The sequence below is a fragment of the Cupressus sempervirens genome, chromosome 3 (genome assembly GCF_028749045.1).
Source record: "Cupressus sempervirens isolate cs-2001-9-10 chromosome 3, ASM2874904v1, whole genome shotgun sequence".
Lineage (NCBI taxonomy): Eukaryota > Viridiplantae > Streptophyta > Pinopsida > Cupressales > Cupressaceae > Cupressus > Cupressus sempervirens.
The window spans coordinates 149,928,114-149,947,285 of NC_143120.1; the positions used below are offsets into that span (position 1 = coordinate 149,928,114).

General features: G+C 33.7%; 1 pseudogene; it reads right to left on the reverse strand.

The window, feature by feature from the left end:
- The window catches only part of LOC149565196 (chlorophyll synthase, chloroplastic pseudogene), a 33,719-nt pseudogene extending 17,162 nt beyond the window's left edge, over positions 1 to 16,557 (reverse strand).
- Between the last annotated feature and the right edge of the window lie 2,615 nt (positions 16,558 to 19,172).

Here is a 19,172-nt window from a genome sequence, read left to right on the forward strand (position 1 = left end):
GGTGCTGCACTCCCAACTTGTGTGGAACTACTACTACAGAAAGACTCATCAATCCTTACTAATTGATTTCTCTTATCTTTTTTTTTAATTAGAGGAATTTGTGTGCTTGAGTCGACATTGAGCCATTGTGTGCATTGTTTGCCCACATGAGTAACACTTGATGGTTCCATGACCCCTCCCTTGTCCACCTTCAATACCTCTGCCTCTATTAAATGGCCTCCTCTACCCTCTAAATCCTTGGTTTTCTCTATGTGAACTTTCACCTCTGATAATAAAGGTTGTTAAAATGTTATTAAAAAATTATTGCATTTGAATCGAATATAAAAAACATAATCAAAATTAATGATATTCCATAAACATGAACAATACATATGATCCACGATAAATTGAACAATACTACATACTAAATTAATATATATATCATTGTGCACATAAATGAAAAAAATATATATCAAAATACATGTATCCATAGGCAAAATTTTACACAAATATATATCAAAGATCATGTATCCATAGACAAAGTACTCAAATATATATCAAAATACATAGATCCATACACAAAATGTGGCTGATCATGCTATCAAAATATGTATAATATCAATGTTTCTGTATACAATGTGGCATATGCCATCTCAAAATGTCTCATGATGCATCCTATGAAAACTATACTATCCTAAGGTGCTGGTGGATGATCAAAATATAGCCTCTTCGTTGTACTAGGTGGATTGGATGCCTCCTACATAAACAAAAAAAGAAAATCCAAAGTTAGACTACTAAATTTATATGATTCTTTGTATCTAACATTGAATTACTCAAATGCATAATGATCTTTTTTTAAATGAAGATTTATACTATCAGAATTTTATAATAAATACCTCTCTTGTCAACCTTCTGCGATGTTCAGGAGTCCTCTCGTATGCCCTCAGCAATGCTTGTACCTCACTAATTGTAGGTTGTATATGTTCAAATACGTTTGTCAAATGAATCTACAATTTAAACTATAACATTATAATTCATAGCATGCTAAATTTATTACATATTTAATCGTGAATTCAAACTACAACTCACTATTGTAGGCTCCTCCTCAGGATAGAGTGGTTGCATCATCAAATCTACATAACTCTCCTGTCAGACCTCATGTGCACTAGGAGTCTCCTATGAGATACAAAATAGTAGTTGTTAATATCATAGAAATCAATTTTGAATTTATTTATGAAGATAAGGAAAATAAAAAATAAATGATACTTATACATACAATGGGGCTCTCAGTGTGAATAGAAACACCTGATTGTCTACAACGCAAAATTTGTATAGGCTCATCACCAATAGCCACGCCCTATATATAATAAAAAATGTAATTAAATGGGATTACCACAAGTATTTTACAAGAATGTATTGATATTTAATCAAATAAAAAGCACCTAATTACCTTTCCTTTGTCAATGTGTGTTGGTGCATCCCCTGCACTTTGTCCCCCTAGGACAAGTGGTACTTACAAGATAAAAGAAAGATTAGCAACCACGTATACTACAATATCAAATAGAAAAAAAATGCGAACACAAAATAATGTACCGTAGATGTCTCAAGGCCAAAGGAAATTGCCGAGAGCATGGCATCATCAATCTGTTTGAGCTCCTCCTCTATCATCAACTAAACATGAATGAAGATCACATACATGTAAAATTTAGTATGGCTTAAAAATTAAAATTAATCTATTATAGAAATTAACTTTAAATCGCATATGTCATAACAAAAAAATGTATACATGTACCAACACTGAAGGAGTCCATGTCTTTGCATTCCCCTCCTCTCTCGCATCAGGGTCTATAGCCTCTGCGCGTGTGTCTGGTGTATCCTCATCTAATACAAAATGATACTTAGGAAGATCACCTATGGGACCCAGGAAAATATTCTTGCATGTAATGCAAGTGTGAGGCACAAAAATGTGTGATGAGCTAGCCGATGATGAACTGACACTAGCATCATCAATAGGAGGAGGCGAGACTAACCTAGCCTGAGATATCATTAGGCTACTCAGCCTATGAATGGCTTTGATGGTCTGAGAGCTAGCCTTTGCCATAATATTTGGATGTTGCACTCGAGGAGGGGGGGAGATATCAATGGGGGGGACAAAAGTGCCAGCTTTCTTCCATTGGGAAGAGGGTCTATCTTGAAGAGCTCCTAGTCCTATGCCCATGTTGGGCTTTATGCTCCAATAGTTCACTTTAAGTTTCAACACAAATTTTGCATATAATTTTCTAAGGAAGTAAAATGGTATGTCTAAATTGCCATGTGGAGGGATATCAAAGACCATCCACCAACGATCCCAAAAGTTTGCACATATGGCGCCATTTGTACACCATTTAATTGATAGTTTAGATTTTTTTGGGTCGAGTTTTTGGGTTCGCAAAAAGGCTAGCGAAATCCTCTTTTGTTATATTGAGGGCCACAACCTCATCATAGTCCGAACCATCATCAAACATCTCATGCATTTCATCACGCCAACGAAGAGTGGCATTTTGTTGGTTCGTAAGGGTTTCAATGTTATCCACTATGGTGTTTAACGTGGATAATATAAGAGCCAATGCGGGTACATTATTATATGTTCTATGCAAACCTCTCAATTCAGTGAGATTTTCATTTATCAAATCCTCGATTCGAGAAGGGTTTTGAGGGGGTAGAGGATCATTTGGTGGACGGTGTTGTGGGGGTACTGGATCATTTGGTGGGGGGTTACGAAGAATATTATTCCCTGCCTCAGTCTCATTATTTTGATCAGCCATTCCTATTGAATTTCAAAATGTAATATATATTTAAAAAAAACCTTAATTTTAACCATTTTTTTCAAAAAAACCCTAGATTCAACTAAAACAAAAAAAATCATGCTAAAATCTATTGAGTTTAGGTTTTAAATGAGTTTTCTTTTTTAAAAAAACACCTTAATATCTGATATCCAATTCTATATCGTATATCTGATCGCTTGGAAATACTAGCCCCCAAATATGCGAAATAAGGGTCCGCAGGTCTGTGATTTTTTTTTAAAGTAATAGCATAGGTATCAAATATTCATATTTGTTGCATATATTATATATTAATTATAACATATATTATATATTAATTATAATATACTACTTTTTTATTATATATTATATTATAATATATTACATTTTTATTGTTATATATATATACATTACATTATATTAGATTTTATATTATATTATATTATATTATATATATATATATATTTTTTACATATATTATATTACATTACTATATATTATAATATAAAATATTATTGTTATCTCCAAAATCTGCACCCTGAAAATTTGCCTTAAGCCCTAAAACTCACAGCAATTTTGGAGAAACATGGAATTAGCCAAAAGAAGACTCTACAAAGTTTTCTTGGTAGGATAAATTTTGTGAGACGTTTCATACCTGATATTGCTAATATTTTGAAGCCTTTAACAACAATGTTAAAGAAAAATATTGTTTTCAGTTGGACAAAGGAGGGAAAACGTTGTTTTGAAGCAATTAAGGAAACTTTGTCCACTGCCCCTGCTTTGATTAATCCAAATTTTACTAAAGACTTCATACTGTATGCCTATGGCAGTTTTGACGCCATTTTAGCAATGCTGGTGCAAAAAAATGATGAAGGTTTGGAGCAACCTGTTGCATTTTCAGCAAAGGTTTGCAAGATTATGAACAACGGTACAACTTTGTTGAAAAGCATGTTTTTGCTATTATTAAAAGTCTTAAAAAATTCAAACACCTGGTTTCCAACAACAAAATTCATCTAATGGTGTCTCATCCAAGCATGAAGGAGTTTTTGTTGAGTAAAGATTTAAATGAAAAAAGAGCATGCTGGATAACTCATGTGATGGAATACGATGTTGATATCCATATCACCAAACTAGTTAGGGGCAAGGGATTATGTGAAAAGTTGGCAAATAACAGCTTTCAAGAGGTAGAAATTAGTCAAAATATGTTGGTGGTTGATAATAATCAGTCTGGAAGTAATCAATCAGACTGTTGGTTAACTAAAATGACACATTTTCTGCAAATAGGGGAGTGTCCTTTGAGGTTAAATAGAGAAAAACACAGGTATTTTAGACTTCAGTCAATTCCTTATGTTTTAGTTAATGATGTTTTGTTCAGAAAGGATCATAGTGGCATGTTATTACATTGTGTAAGTGTTGATCAGACCGGCAAGATTCTGGAACAATTTCATAATGAAGGGGGCCACTTTTCCCCAAAGACAATAGCTTATAAAGTGTTGAGGGTAGAATTCTATTGGCCTAATATGTTCAAAGATGCCCATAGTTGGTCAAGGAAATGCCAAAAATATGCATTATTTGTTGGCAATGAAAAGCTGGCAGCCTTACCTTTGCAACCGATATTGGTTGAACAGCCATTCATGAAGTGGGGTATTGATTTTATAGGCCCAATTAATCCAAGCTCTAGTTCAGGTCACCAATGGATTCTTACAGCTACGGATTATTTTACAAGATGGACTGAAGCAATAGTGCTAAGAGAGGCAAATGAATTAGTTGTACTTAATTTTTATGATGATTTAACTACAGGGCTCGGATTTTGGGAGAGGATGCTTATGTGATTTTGTCCTTAGTGTCTTTTTCTCCATTCTTCTGATCCATTATGCAGATGTATTATTTTTGGGGCCTTTGATTGAAATAAATTTTTCATTGGAACCAGTTTTGGAGGTGTTAGATTTACTTGTAGGCGTTAAGGTGATTGATGTTATTCAAATTGTGCTTTAATAATAAACCTTTCTGAATTATGTCTTATCTTGCATCTTCTTATCTGAAGTTGTTTTATAGGTTTTGAGTTGTGTTTTCCATTATTGATATATTTGATTGTGATTAATTTCCTTTTGTATATTTTCAAGTTCATAAACCTTCTCTTAAATTATTGATATGAATTAGCGGATCTTCAAGCAGGGATTTCTTGTGATTGTCTTGTCAAGCTTTCATTGTGTCTTGGGTATAGCAGTGCTTTGTGTTATCAATCCAGTGTATCACCTTATTTCTTTAAGTTTTTGTGTTAAGGTTGTCTTTTTATCCTTTTCCATCTAAATTTTTCACTTCTCCATTAGTAGAAGTAAGGTATAAGATATATCATATAGGAACTGGCCTAGAATCCGGAGGTTCAGCCAAGTTATAAGTTACCCACAACTTTTGGCTGATCCCATCTTTCTCCAAAATTGCTGCGAGTTTTAGGGCTCAAGGAAAATTTTCAAGGTGCAGATTTTGGAGATAACAATTTTTGGCACGCCCGGTGGGACACTTGCCTTATTTTTTAAGGAAGTTGTTGTTGTTTTTGATGTGCAAATAGCAAGGTTACAATTTTATCTGCATATCTAGCGACTCTGTGGGAAAGAAAAGTACAAATCAGTGTTGTTAATGAGAAAGGTACAAACTAGAAGTTCAAGTACATTTGAATATTTACAACTTGAAACACCTAAAAGGCATGGGATAACCCTTGCTAGGACAAAACCAGCAAAGAGAAATCAAAAATCAGCACAGGGTACTCGAGTTTATCAAAGGAAAAGTCGCAACACACTTTCATTAAGTCCCAATTGGAGAACTGAGCCTTTTGAATCAAAAATTTCTATTTTTTTGCAAATACAACAACAAGCTCAAGTTCAGCTACAAATTTATTTTTTGGTACAGCTGTAGCATTAATACATCGACAGCAGATAAATTATCAGCTACTAGTAATGGCATAGCCAAGAAATTTTTCTTTTGTTCCCTTTAATCAAAGAAGTCCTTTAAATCTCCAGCAACATAATGAAATTCCTTTAGCAACTTTGAAAGGGGTACCATATTTTATCGGAGAAAGCCAAACTACAGCTTTTGAGCATGTTAGAGATATAGCAACTTTATGCAATGTTCATAATGTGACACAAGAAAATGTAGCAATCAGGTTACTGGCAGCCTCATTCAAGGGGAAAGTGTTGGAATGGTTCAAAAGTTTACCAGTGGATTCAATAAGCACATGGGATGAATTGGTTGATGCATTCACCAAATTTTTTGAAGACAAATATGATCAATTATCATTGGTAGAACAGCTAACAACCATAAAAAGGGCTCCACAAGAACAGATGACTGATTTTAATACACATTTTCAAAAAATGCGGGAGAGGATACCTGCTGTTGTTAGACCAAGTGCTAATCATGCATTTTTGTACTATCTTAAGAGTTTGACTAGTGACATTTCTATCATGATTTAGCCTATGGGAGGTAATACGCTACCACAAGCATTTGCTATATCAGTGAGGGCTGAAAATAGCCTCATAAAAGCAGGTAAAATTGCTCCTAGACCTCCTTTGCCTATTTTTTTGAATATATAGCCAAATGCGCCTTTGCAAATGCCATCTTTCAATCCATTACCAGTTGTTTCCAGCCAAGAGATAGTTGTTGTAGGACCTACTCAGGAGCTACAAGAGATTAAACAAGGTCAACAAAAGATTGAAAGCTTAATGCAAACTTTTGGAAATGAATTGGTTAATCTCAAAAAGCAGTAGTTTCAACCAAGGAAATCTTTTCAATCACAAAATTTTTCTAGAAATCAAGGTTACTAGCAGTAAAATCAAGGTTACCAGCAGTAAAATCAAGGTTACCAATAGCAGAATCAAGGTTACTAGCAGCAAAATAATCAGGGATATCAACCACAAAACCAAGGACAACCCCAAAATAAGAAAAAATTTTAAGGGTACAATGCTGGAAATAAGTAGAGCATAAATCAGAGACCATATAGGCTTTATAATCCAACACCCTTAAATGCTGCAAATCCGGTAAGAGATATAGTACCTGTACCAATGCAAAATAATATGGTTGCTGAATATGAGTGGTGTTTTCCATGTAATAAACCCCATAATCAGGCTACTTGTTCGAATGGCATTATTCATCAAGCTTTGATGGTACAAAATGCTACATGTATGCAGCATGCACCTAAGGCTGAAATGGAGCAACAATAAGATGTACCCCCTATGGATGCTTCATTCCTAAATTGGTAGGTAGATGAATTTTGTGGTGTGAATAGTGTTGATCCTAATATTACTGTTTATTCCAGGAATTTAAAAAAGGCTTTAGATGACCAAAAAATTAGTAATAACTGCAATACTAGTAATACAGCCACTGCTGGATCAAATAAGCCAACTAATCAGCAAGCTCCATCAACAAATCTTCCACATGCCAATGTAGAACAACAACAACAAGCACAACTTGCTATTACAAAATCGCAACCTACGGTATGTGCATCAATTCCTTTTAATGTTGTTCAAAATATGAAGAAGATGAATGTACCTATCAGTATGTGGGATTCTTTGGCAATACCTGGTCAAGTTGATATGTTGCAATTTGAATTATCAAAAAGAGGTAATGTTGGTACAAATATACCAAGTGTTGTGTTTATAAATAATGAAGAAGTAACAGCAAACTAGCGGTTCCACTAGTCAAGCCTCCCCCTTTTTATGTGTCTTTGATTATAGGCAATAATCTAGTTCATAATTGTATGATTGATAGTGGAGCCACAAGTTCAGTTATGCCTAAAAAGGTAGCAGATCAACTAGGGCTGAAATATCAACCTTTCAAGAAAGGTGTAGTGCAGTTGGATGGGTCAGCCGTCAATACAATAGGTGTCATTAAAGATGCTAGTCTTACCTTGCATGCTTGTCCAAATTTTTCAATACCTTAGGATGTTTATGTCATAGATCTTCTGCCATATTTTGCATTATGCTTATCTAGAGATTTCACTGCAAAGATTGGTGGATATTTTTCATCAGATTGGTCTCATATGCTCTTTAGGTCAAGATATGGTACAAAAATCATTATTAAATCTGAAAAGTTAGCAAAAGATCATATAGAGCCTTACGTTCTTGCTGCTATAAATGTAAATCTAATGTCACTTGATAGTGATGAACCTAAGGTAGTAGATTCTAACACACCTCTTAGTGGTATCTCGAATATTTTTCTTGATGAATGGGCTGTTGAAAATGTTTCTAATAGTCAAAACAATGTTGTTCATGATGTTGGTTTTGGAAATTATATGATTTTAGATCAAAGTTCAGGGATTCCAAATCTGGTCAAAGATACAAATTAGATCAGCGAACAAAAAAATAGGTATGGAAGATGTATTTTGATGGCTCACAAAGCAAGAATGGTGTTGGTGGGGGAGTAATGCTGGTAACACCTCAGGAGGATAAGTATTTTGGTACTTTTCATTTTTCATTTGCATGTTCTAACAATGTGGCTAAATATGAAGGACTAGTACAAGGTTTGGAATGGGCAAGGAAGAGAAAAATAACGTGCTTGCAGGTTTTTAGGGACAGCGAGCTCATTGTCAACCAAGTTAGAGGTCTGATTTATGTTAAGAATGACACTCTAAAGTTGTACAAAAATAGAGTATGGGATATTATAGAAGAATTTGAAGCTTTTAATATAATATCTATACCTAGAGCAAAAAACTAGTTTGCCAATAAGCTGGCAATAGTGGGTGCGCAATTTGATATCATTGATAATGACACAAAAAAGAATGAACAACATCATGTAAAGATAGTGGTCAGACCATCAATACCAAATAACAACATAAATTGACAAGTTTTTGACTCAGGTGAGCAGATTTTAAACTTTTTGTTACAAGAAGATGTGTTTTCAGCCACTAATCAGGATAGGTTCAATCAGCAATACGGTGATCAGGTTATTCAGCTCAAAACAAACAAGCTTCCTAAAGGTTTGGTTACTTTAGAAACTATCTTTGATCTAGATGATCAGGTGAAAAAAGATAAAACTAGTTTGCTGGTGAAGGAAGAACATTATGAGGAGCTGGAAATTTCTGAAGGAAAAAGGCTGAAAGTTGGTAAGATAAACTCACCACAAGAAAAATAGTTGTTTATTGAATTGTTTCAGGAGTTTAATGATGTTTTTGTGTGGGATTATTCTGATCTAAAAGGATTTGACCCTAAATTAACCCAGCATACTATTGATCTTGAGCCTAACACCAAACCTATAAGGCAAAAACAAAGACCTGTCAATCCTAAGCTAGAACCTCTAATGCTGAAAGAGTTAAACAAACTTTTAGAAGGAGGGATTGTCTTTCCTATCAAGCATACCTCTTGGGTCTCTAACTTAGTACTTGTAAGAAAGAAAAATGGAGAAATACGCTTGTGCATAGATTTTAGAGACCTAAACAGAGCTTCATTAAAAGATAGGCATCCCTTACCATCCATGGAACAAATCTTACAATATGTTTCCGATCCTGAAAGGTTTTCTTTGTTAGATGGATATTCTAGTTATAATCAGGTGCTAGTAAAAGATGAAGATCAGTTTAAGATAGCATTCACCACAAAATGGGGAACCATGGCTTACAAAAGGATGCCTTTTGGGCTAGCAAATGCTAGAGCTACATTTCAAAAAGCTATGGACATGGTGTTTCAAAATTTAATGTACAAGATAGTGCTAGTATATCTAGATGACATTACTATTTTCAGCAAGGAGGCCAAGGATCATATTTTTCATCTTAGACAGGTGTTAGAAAGATGTAGAGAGTTCAATATTTCCCTTAATCCAAAAAAAATTGTATTTTCTATTTATGAAGGTAAAATTCTCGATTATATTGTTTCAAAGTATGGTACTATTATAGATCTTGAGAGAGTTCAAGCAATTTTAGAGTTAACATTACCCAGCCATAAGAAAAGTCTACAAAGTTTTCTTGGTAGGATAAATTTTGTGAGACATTTCATACCTGATATTGCTAATCTTTTGAAGCCTTTAACAGCAATGTTAAAGAAAAATATTGTTTTCAGTTGGACAAAGGAGGGAAAACGTTGTTTTGAAGCAATTAAGGAAGCTTTGTCCGCTGCCCCTGCTTTGATTAATCCAAATTTTACTAAAGAATTCATATTGTATGCCTATGGTAGTTTTGACACCATTTCAGCAATGCTGGTGCAAAAAACTGATGTAGGTTTGGAGCAACTTGTTGCGTTTTTCAGCAAAGGTTTGCAAGATTATGAACAAAGGTACAACTTTGTTGAAAAGAATATTTTTTCTGTTATTAAAAGTCTTGAAAAATTCAAACACCTGGTTTCCAATAGCAAAATTCATCTAATGGTGTCTCATCCAAGCGTGAAGGAGTTTTTGTTGAGTAAAGATTTAAATGAAAAAAGAGCAGGCTGGATAACTCATGTGATGGAATACGATGTTGATATCCATATCACCAAACTTGTTAGGGGCAAAGGATTATGTGAAAAATTGGTAGATAACAACTTTCAAGAGGTAGAAATCAGTCAAAATCTGTTGTTGGTAGATAATAATCAGGCTAGAAGTAATCAATCAGACTGCTGATTAACTGAAATGACACATTTTTTGCAAACAGGGGAGTGTCCTTTGAGGTTAAATAGAGAAAAATGTAGGTATTTCAGACTTCAGTCAATTCCTTATGTTTTAGTTAATGATGTTTTGTTCAGAAAGGATCATAGTGGCATGTTATTACATTGTGTAAGTGTCGATCAGATCGACAAGATTCTGGAACAATTTCATGATGAAGGGGGTTACTTTTCCCCAAAGACAACAGCTTATAAAGTGTTGAGGGAAAGATTCTATTGGCCTGATCTGTTCAAAGACGCCCATAGTTGGTTAAGGAAATGCCAAAAATGTGCATTATTTGCTAGCAAGGAAAAGTTGGCAGCCTTACCTTTGCAACCGATATTGGTTGAACAACCATTCATGAACTGGGGTATTGATTTTATAGGCCCAATTAATCCAAGCTCTAATTCAGGTCACTAGTGGATTCTTATAGCTACGGATTATTTTACAAGATGGACTAAAGCAATAGCGCTAAGAGAGGTGAATGAATCAGCTGTACTTAATTTTTATGATGATTTAACTACAGGGTTCGAATTTTGGGAGAGGATTCTTATGTGATTTTGTCCTTAGTGCCTTTTTCTCCATTCTTTTGATCTATTATGTAGATGTACTATTTTTGGGGCCTTTGATTGAAATAAAGTTTTCATTGGAACCAGTTTTGGAGGTGTCAGATTTACTTGTATGCATTAAGGTGATTGATGTTATTCAAATTGTGCTTTAATAATAAACCTTTCTGAATTATGTCGTATCTTGCATCTTCTTATCTGATAGTTGTTTCATAGGTTTTGAGTTGTGTTTTCCATTATTGATATATTTGATTGTAATTAATTTCCTTTCGTATATTTTCAAGTTCATAAACCTTCTCTTAAATTATTGATATAAATTAGCGAATCTTCAAGCAAGGGTTTCTTGTGATTGTCTTGTCAAGTTTTCATTGTGTCTCAGGTATAGCAGTGCTTTGTGTTATCAATCCAGTGTATCACCTTATTTCTTTAAGTTTTCGTGTTAACGTTGTCTTTTTACCCTTTTCTATCTAAATTTTTCACTTCTCCATTAGTACAAGTAAGGTATCAGATATATCATACAAGAACTGGCCTAGAATCTGGAGGTTCAGCCAAGTTATAAGTTACCCACAACTTTTGGCTGATCCCATGTTTCTCCAAAATCGCTGCGAGTTTTAGGTCTTAAGGCAAATTTTCAAGGTGCAGATTTTGGAGATAACAATTATATTATATTATTATAATATAATATTATTATTATATTATATAATAGTATTATTATTATATTATATTATTATAATGTATTATATTATATTATTATAATTTATAATATATTATACTTTTTTATTATATATTATATTATAATATATTACTTTATTATTATTATATTATATTTTATATATATTATATTACATTACTGTTACCAAATTTTACACATGTTGAATTTTACTTCAAGTAACATCACAGAAAGTAACATTGCAAAAGGAAAAATGTACATTTTCTATTTATTACTATTCCGTCATTTTTGCAATCATATATGAAATCTTGAGCAAAAGAGGTACAATGTTCATTGTATAGATCATCATCTGATATGTACAATTTTCATTTTTTTTACAAATTATGAAATGAATTAACATGCTGATTAGAGAAGATCTCACACAAGCCATGAGTCTAATTAGCTAGGTTTCTTTCATAAGAAGATACATAAACAAAAATACATATGCACAAAAGAAATAGTGATAGAGATAACCAGTCATTGCCTGTTGGTTTGACTGGTTATAAATTGGATATGTGTTCCTGAGATCCCTACCACACTCATCCAGCTCTGAGCTCCACGCTCTCCAGCAGCTGCAAAAAACATAAAAGTAACTGATGTTAGATCCTGAAGGATCTAAGCAATGACTACCTATCTCTACGACTACATATTCTATCTATCAATGCATTTCATCATGATAGAAAAATAAGCAGTGATTTTGGCATTTGGTGCTAAAAGGAGTAAAAGTCATTTGTGAGTGTCATGAGCCCATGCTCGAACCTCATAAGATATGCAATAGGATAGAAAAAATGAACAGACTAACAAATCTGCATTATGAAGTTATTTATGAACATGTGCAACAAGAAAATGGGAATCCAAGCTTCAGATTTTAATTCAAAAAAATAGATATGAAGTGGGAGTATCAATTAGAACATGGCACTGATATGTGGCTTGGTGATGTAACTACAGCTCCAAGTTAGAAGGACAAAAGTGCAGTAAAAAATAGGGGTACTATAACTTGGTAAGAGTTTTCAGCAAATAAATCATTTCAAGAAACCCCAAACAACATATAAAGCTCCAACAAAGTTTTCCATAGCAACTACATTTTAAAAGGCAACAATGATGGCTTCATCTTCAATAAAAGAAACTATTTCTGATATTGGTGCAACAAAGAGAATTAGTTATCTATTGGAAAATGGATTACTAATAAATGTACAAAACTAAACATTCAAATTTTTGGCAAATTTTAGATGTAGCTGAGTGGTAGCAAAGGAAAGGAGCAATTTAGTTCTGTTACGATGATCAGAGATGGGATATAAACATTTTATAACATACCTTCTTTCAGTTCAAGTGATGCTCTACCTTCTTGCTAACGAGAACTAGTGATATTTTAAAATGGATAACAACATAATGGCACACTGTGATCTGATGTGGACTTTAAAATGCAGCATTATATGGAGATTCAAAATTATTTCTAAGGCTGATTATAGACTGATGCATCTAAATAGTAGCTTTAGTTGGAGCTAGAAACACAAAGGAAAGTGACAATACAGCTGGCCAAAGGAGTAGTAAATAAAATACAACACCCTCGGTGATCCATATCACGAATTTCTAATAAGAGCCAACATGGTATGTAAACAAGGTGTTAAGTATGAGTTTTTCAACTCATTGTAGGGGTTATGATTTTAATGGATGGAAGTTTTTTGGCTATTCTCTAAGTCTTGGACTTCATTCTACAGAGTTTGTAATTCATTTCTGGAAATATAATACAAGTAACAGCAGTGTGATTATGCTTGGTGAAGTTATCAGTTAGCCCTTTTCCTTTCTACAATTTTTGTGTGCATTTTTAATGATTGGATAGGTTAACTTGTGAATGTTTCATTATTCCTTTTTTTTTTTGTCTCATTTCAGCACCTTTGTGTAGAATAGTAAATTTGTTTGTAGGTTATGACATGTGTTTTTAGGTGAAATCGGTCAAAGTGAGTTATTAGTCTATCTTTCTCTTTGTAGTTTTAGTGTGAAAACCTTATTATAAATCATTTGTGCAAGCTTTTACAGGAAGTTGTGCTTCATCTGTGTTTCATAGAGCTATATAATCCTCTTTGTTACATGTGGGTTACGTTTCCATACCCCCCTTTTTGGTGTGTCACCTCCTCAGTTTAAACTTTAGGTTTAGGTTTGGTTTTCAGTAATTTCTTCCCCTTTTCCTTCAAGTTTTTCTTTAAGTTTTAGAGGTTATCACTGAAAGATTCAATAGGAGCCGGCCTAGAATCTCGAGGTTTCATTTCATTATCTAGTGTCACATAGTGAAATGCATCCCATGTTAAGTAAGGATTATTGAACGTTTTCAGTTTCAGTAAAGGGTGAAAATCCTGAAACTTAACAATTACTATATATTATAATATAAAATATTATATTATATTATTATAATATAATATTATTATTATAGTATAATATTATACGATTATAATATAATAATAATATTATATTATAGTATAATAATTATAATTTTTATATTATTATGTTAGTTATCGGATATCTGATAAGGCTTAGCCTTACTTTCCAAGTTTGGTACTTGGATAGGTGAAAAAAAGTCAGAGCGGATTTTGAAGTGCTTTTAGACGTTTTCAAACTCTATTTTTTTCACATCACCACTTTTTAGCACACCATGATCCTGCACATACCCATAAAGTGGGTTGGACCATATAAAATCTGTGAAGTGGGCGATAACAGAGCAATAAAATTATGGATGCTCGACAGAAAGAAAGTAGTTGATGCAGTGAATGGGTCAAAGCTGAAAGTCTATTATGAAGGAAATAACGCACCTTCGTGGTTGAGCAATAGAGAGACGGTATAAATAATGGATAAAAAATGTATATATGTAAATATAAAGAATTAGAGTTAATGTGTAAATAAGAGAATTATGAAATAGTTAAATAAAGACTATTAAGTCACTGTACGACCATCAAGAAGGAGATTAAAGTCACCGTACGGCCATCAAGAAGGAGATTAAGGCACCATATGGCCACCAAGGAGAAAGATGCCAATAGAAAACAAACCACACTGTACGACCGTACGGGTAGGAGAAGAATAGTGCAAGGTCCTTGAACACCATACAATCGAAGGAACAAAGCATCGTATGGCTAGGAAAGTTGTAGGAAGAGACCTGGAGGTGCATCGTACGACTGTACGGCCAGATTGATTGGAGGTTGGGTGACCATATGGAAAATAAGGAGGGACCATATGGTGAACTTGTATGAACATTGGTAGTAGAAGAACCAAGTTGTACGGTCCATACAGAAGTAGCAGTTAGAGTGGGGAGACCGTATGGTAGCAGGCAGACCATATGGTAGAAAGGAGACTATACGGCTATATGATGTGGAAGAAGCATGGATCTATAACATCAACAATTTAAGAACTCAAAACTATTATATGATAGGAGCCTAGAGAACTCAGAACAAAATAGGGAACAGAGACAAGGAGCCATTTCGTATGGTAGGAGCTTGAGAAGAAAAGGCCATATGACCCTCCAGCAAATAGGAAACAACATCAAGAAGAGTGCAAAGTGAATATCGTAGGGAGACAAGGTGACACAAAAGAAGGGTGATCAGAGGTTCTAAAAACTAAAAACAAAAATGACGACAAATAAAAAATGTTCACAATGAATAACATATGATATTGGTTGATGAGACCTAGAGCTGCTGCAAGTATGGAGTGTCTATCTACCAGAGGTGGAGAGAGCATTGGAGCAAGCCTTTCGAGAGGGATGCTACATTTTGAGGCACTCAGAGTAGGTGTTGGACATGAGGCTATCTTAATGGATGCATAGAGAGCTCAAGAGGAGCTGATAATCCAGTTGGAGGTAGTAGAGCAACACTTGGCTCAGCGTACCCAGGAGTTGGAAGCAGAGAATGCGGCACGGGTGGCTATCAAGGTCAGATTAGTTAAGGTGATAGTATTGTGTTAGCAGAGGCTATAGATGCAATGTGTTTTGGAGACCAGTTTGGTGCAGGCACGGGAGAAATGTGAATGTGATGTGATGGAAAAAGATCTATCCTATTATAGCTAGTCACAATTAGTGTATTCTATTTTGTTAAACTGTCTCGAATATTTTGTAATTCTTGTCCAGAGATGACTTTACTTTTGGGGGGATGGTGTTGTTAGTAAATTCTATATTGTAGCCAACAGGTAGAATAGTATCCGAAGGGGTGCATGACGGTTGAGTCACTCCTTTGGGAAGGTATATGTACACCGTCTGAAATGGAATTTGTAATCATCAACATCATTGGAATCATTTTAATGAGCATATTGCATATATGAATAAAGTATCTGTTCTATGTTATATCTTGCTATACTACATGCAATAAGTAACCTTTTACCCTGTACGGTAAATAAACCTAGGGCAAAATTGCCAATCTAGCCATTATGCTTGAGCTTTAGAGGTAGAGCAGAGTATAAATAGGAGAGAAATGAACCACCACCAACAATATAAAAAAAAGTTGGAAAATTATGCCCTCTCCATATATCTAAAATAGCGGCCAAGCCCAAGCCTCCCAGAAGTAATACCCAAATTTGGGTTATAACTTCATTCTCAGAAATTGCTTTTGAGGGGATTGGTTGATAAGGTTCATTGATTCTATCTAATTCTATCATACCAATCATTTAAGGTCTGTGTATAACCAGCAAGAAAGGCCTCTGAAACTACATCTTCAATAGTCCAGTGGAAGTTACCAAAGGTAGCAACACCACATACTACTTCCCATATCAGCGGTGCCTAGGTAACTGGCTTTGTAAGTTGTAAGAGAATAGTCCACTTATCTACTTCTTATGCTGCTCCTTTCATTCTAAGAAGCTGATTGATGCTAGATGATCTTGTATTTGTGCCCAGTGCCTTATCTGGGCTTCTAGATTGGACTTTATTCATGTCTATTTTTGCTACTCTGACTTTCAAATAAAATTTCTATCTCTAAATAGAAAAGATGAGTGGGTATCTTTAAATAGAGGTTTTGTCCTGCCCTTATAATTAAAATTACTTAAAGCAATAGAAGAAATTCCACCATGGATGAGGGCAGCCATTGCAGTAAATGAAAAGGAAGATACTTTGCTCTAAGTTAGAATAGAGGATTGTGCAATAGCATATTAAGTTGATTTTCTACAATCAAATTAATTATATATTTAAATAAAGAAGGTAATATAATTTTAAATGAATTAGAACAACGAATCTAAACTTAAAACTCTCCCCTTATCCATTCATCAAAACATTTCCTCTCCATAAGATTGACCAAACCCTCTCAACACTCCAACTCATTAGAAATATTTCAATTGAATCCATGGACATTACCAATTCTATACTAATCATTGAACAACCTTTCATCCCCTTGAAACAACCTACACAATCATAACTTTATTGGTTGTCCTAAATTCAGACCTTCTAGGACAGTTTTTAGAAATCCCTTCGGTTGTCCCTCTAAATGTAGAAACTAAATTTACTGGAAAGAATGAAAGTTTTATATAACTTCAAGCACTACCATAAACAATAATATTTTAGACTGGAAATTCTGGAAACACTTAGAAAACCAGAACTCAATGTTTTATTGTCTTACCTTTACGATTCTCAATATCTCTGCATCTTTTGGTTCAATCACTATTTATCCAATTCAAAACCTTCTCTAATTAAGTTTCCTTCTTTGGGATTCTCCCATTACCCTCTGAAAAACTTAATACTTGATATCCTTTTACCATGTATGAACAAATACACCAATGGTCTCTTGTCACTGCATGTTTTTTCTTTGTACTATTTTTCTAGACTAATATGTCATTAGTCTATCTCTTATCAATGTTTATGTAAATTTTCATTTCATATCATACTTTTTTTCTCTAGGATACAGATTGATAGGTTGATCATATAAATATAGTCTCTTCTATGTGGTTAAAGAATATTTTCATATAATTTTCATGTATTGTGCACATGACAAGGATTCATATTGTGTGATAAAATTCAACTATTAGTGAAATGTCTTAGAAATATTAATGTCCAGTCTCAATATTGTTTGCTGACATAGTCAAACTAATATATGTTTATGTGTAGCGGTAGTTTCTTGAAGATGAAATAAGCCACAATGCTTATGCATATGTTGGTCATCTTAAATATTGAGGATATAAAAGTCACAAAATATCCTATTTTATAAAGCTGAAATTAATTTTGAACACTTCATGAGATTCAAAGCTATGAAGATAGAAGTACAAAAGGCACCCATATACAATACTTTGTATTTACAAAAAATAATGAACACATAATTTTCAACCGCTTGCTTACATTAACTAAAGTGTTCATATCTAATCCTTGTTATGATATAATTGTTTGTATCATATGCCAAAAAGAAACATTTAGTATGTTTCTTTCTCTTTTTTTTGTTATGAGGAATATGATGTCTTGAGAAATCAGGGGAAAGTATAGAACAACTAGGGTAGAAAAAGCAGTAGAAAAGTATAGAAATTATATTTTGGATAGAATTTATAAGAAAAATTAACCTTGATTAATTGAAGGTGATTGTAGGCATTCATAATTATGTATTTAATCTCCCTTAAGGATAGTCCAAGATGTACTAGGTTCATTCTTTGTGCTTGTCTGCTATTTTCTATTGTCATAATATTATTTTTCTTTCACTTGTTGTGATAGTGATCTATATTTCCTTTGAAGTCTTCATAGCGCTATTATAAACCCTTTTGATTTTGTGTGTCTTTTCTTTGTATAATTATCTTTCTCTATCTTTGCTCGTTATAAAAATAGTGTTATTCTTTTATTAGATTCTACTATTTTTGGAAAAAAATTATCATTGTTATAATAATGTTGTTAGTTGCAATATTTCTCTATCCCTGATTTGACTCTTTGTTTTCTTCATTGAAATATGATCATACACATCTCTATGCAAAAGGTTTAACCTATGCAAAAGGTTTAACCTATGTTGTAGACCAGTTGTCCATTTACTTGGATGAGGCAGATGCTTCCACTTTACCTTACGGTTGGACTAGATATGCTCATTTTTGCTTATTTGTTGATACTATTAGAAAAGGTACAAACTCACTTAATTCTATTTTTATATATATGATTTGTACCTTTGATGAAAATAGAGCCTATCTTGTAGTTATTGCTTCCTTGCAAATATCTATATTGTAAATTCCAACTCACACATTTGACATAATGCATAGGAGATTCTGAGTTCATATCTACTGGGGCAACCAGTAACCACATATTAGTTAGACCACGTGTGTCTCCTCAAAAATGTATATCTCTTCTCCTCACACACATATATTTTAACATATGTAAAGTTTATTAACTACAAATAGCTCAGACTAAGTAAAATCTATAGGCGTATTCAGCTCAAGGGCAGTTTGCAGCCTCTTAGCTGCAGCTCAATCAGATTATGTTTAACTTGCTAATGCATATTTATAGCTAATGACATTGATTTGTGGTGACATTTCTAACCTCCTTTTGTATTTCTCTATTTTTTAGACACACATAATTTGCAAGAATATATC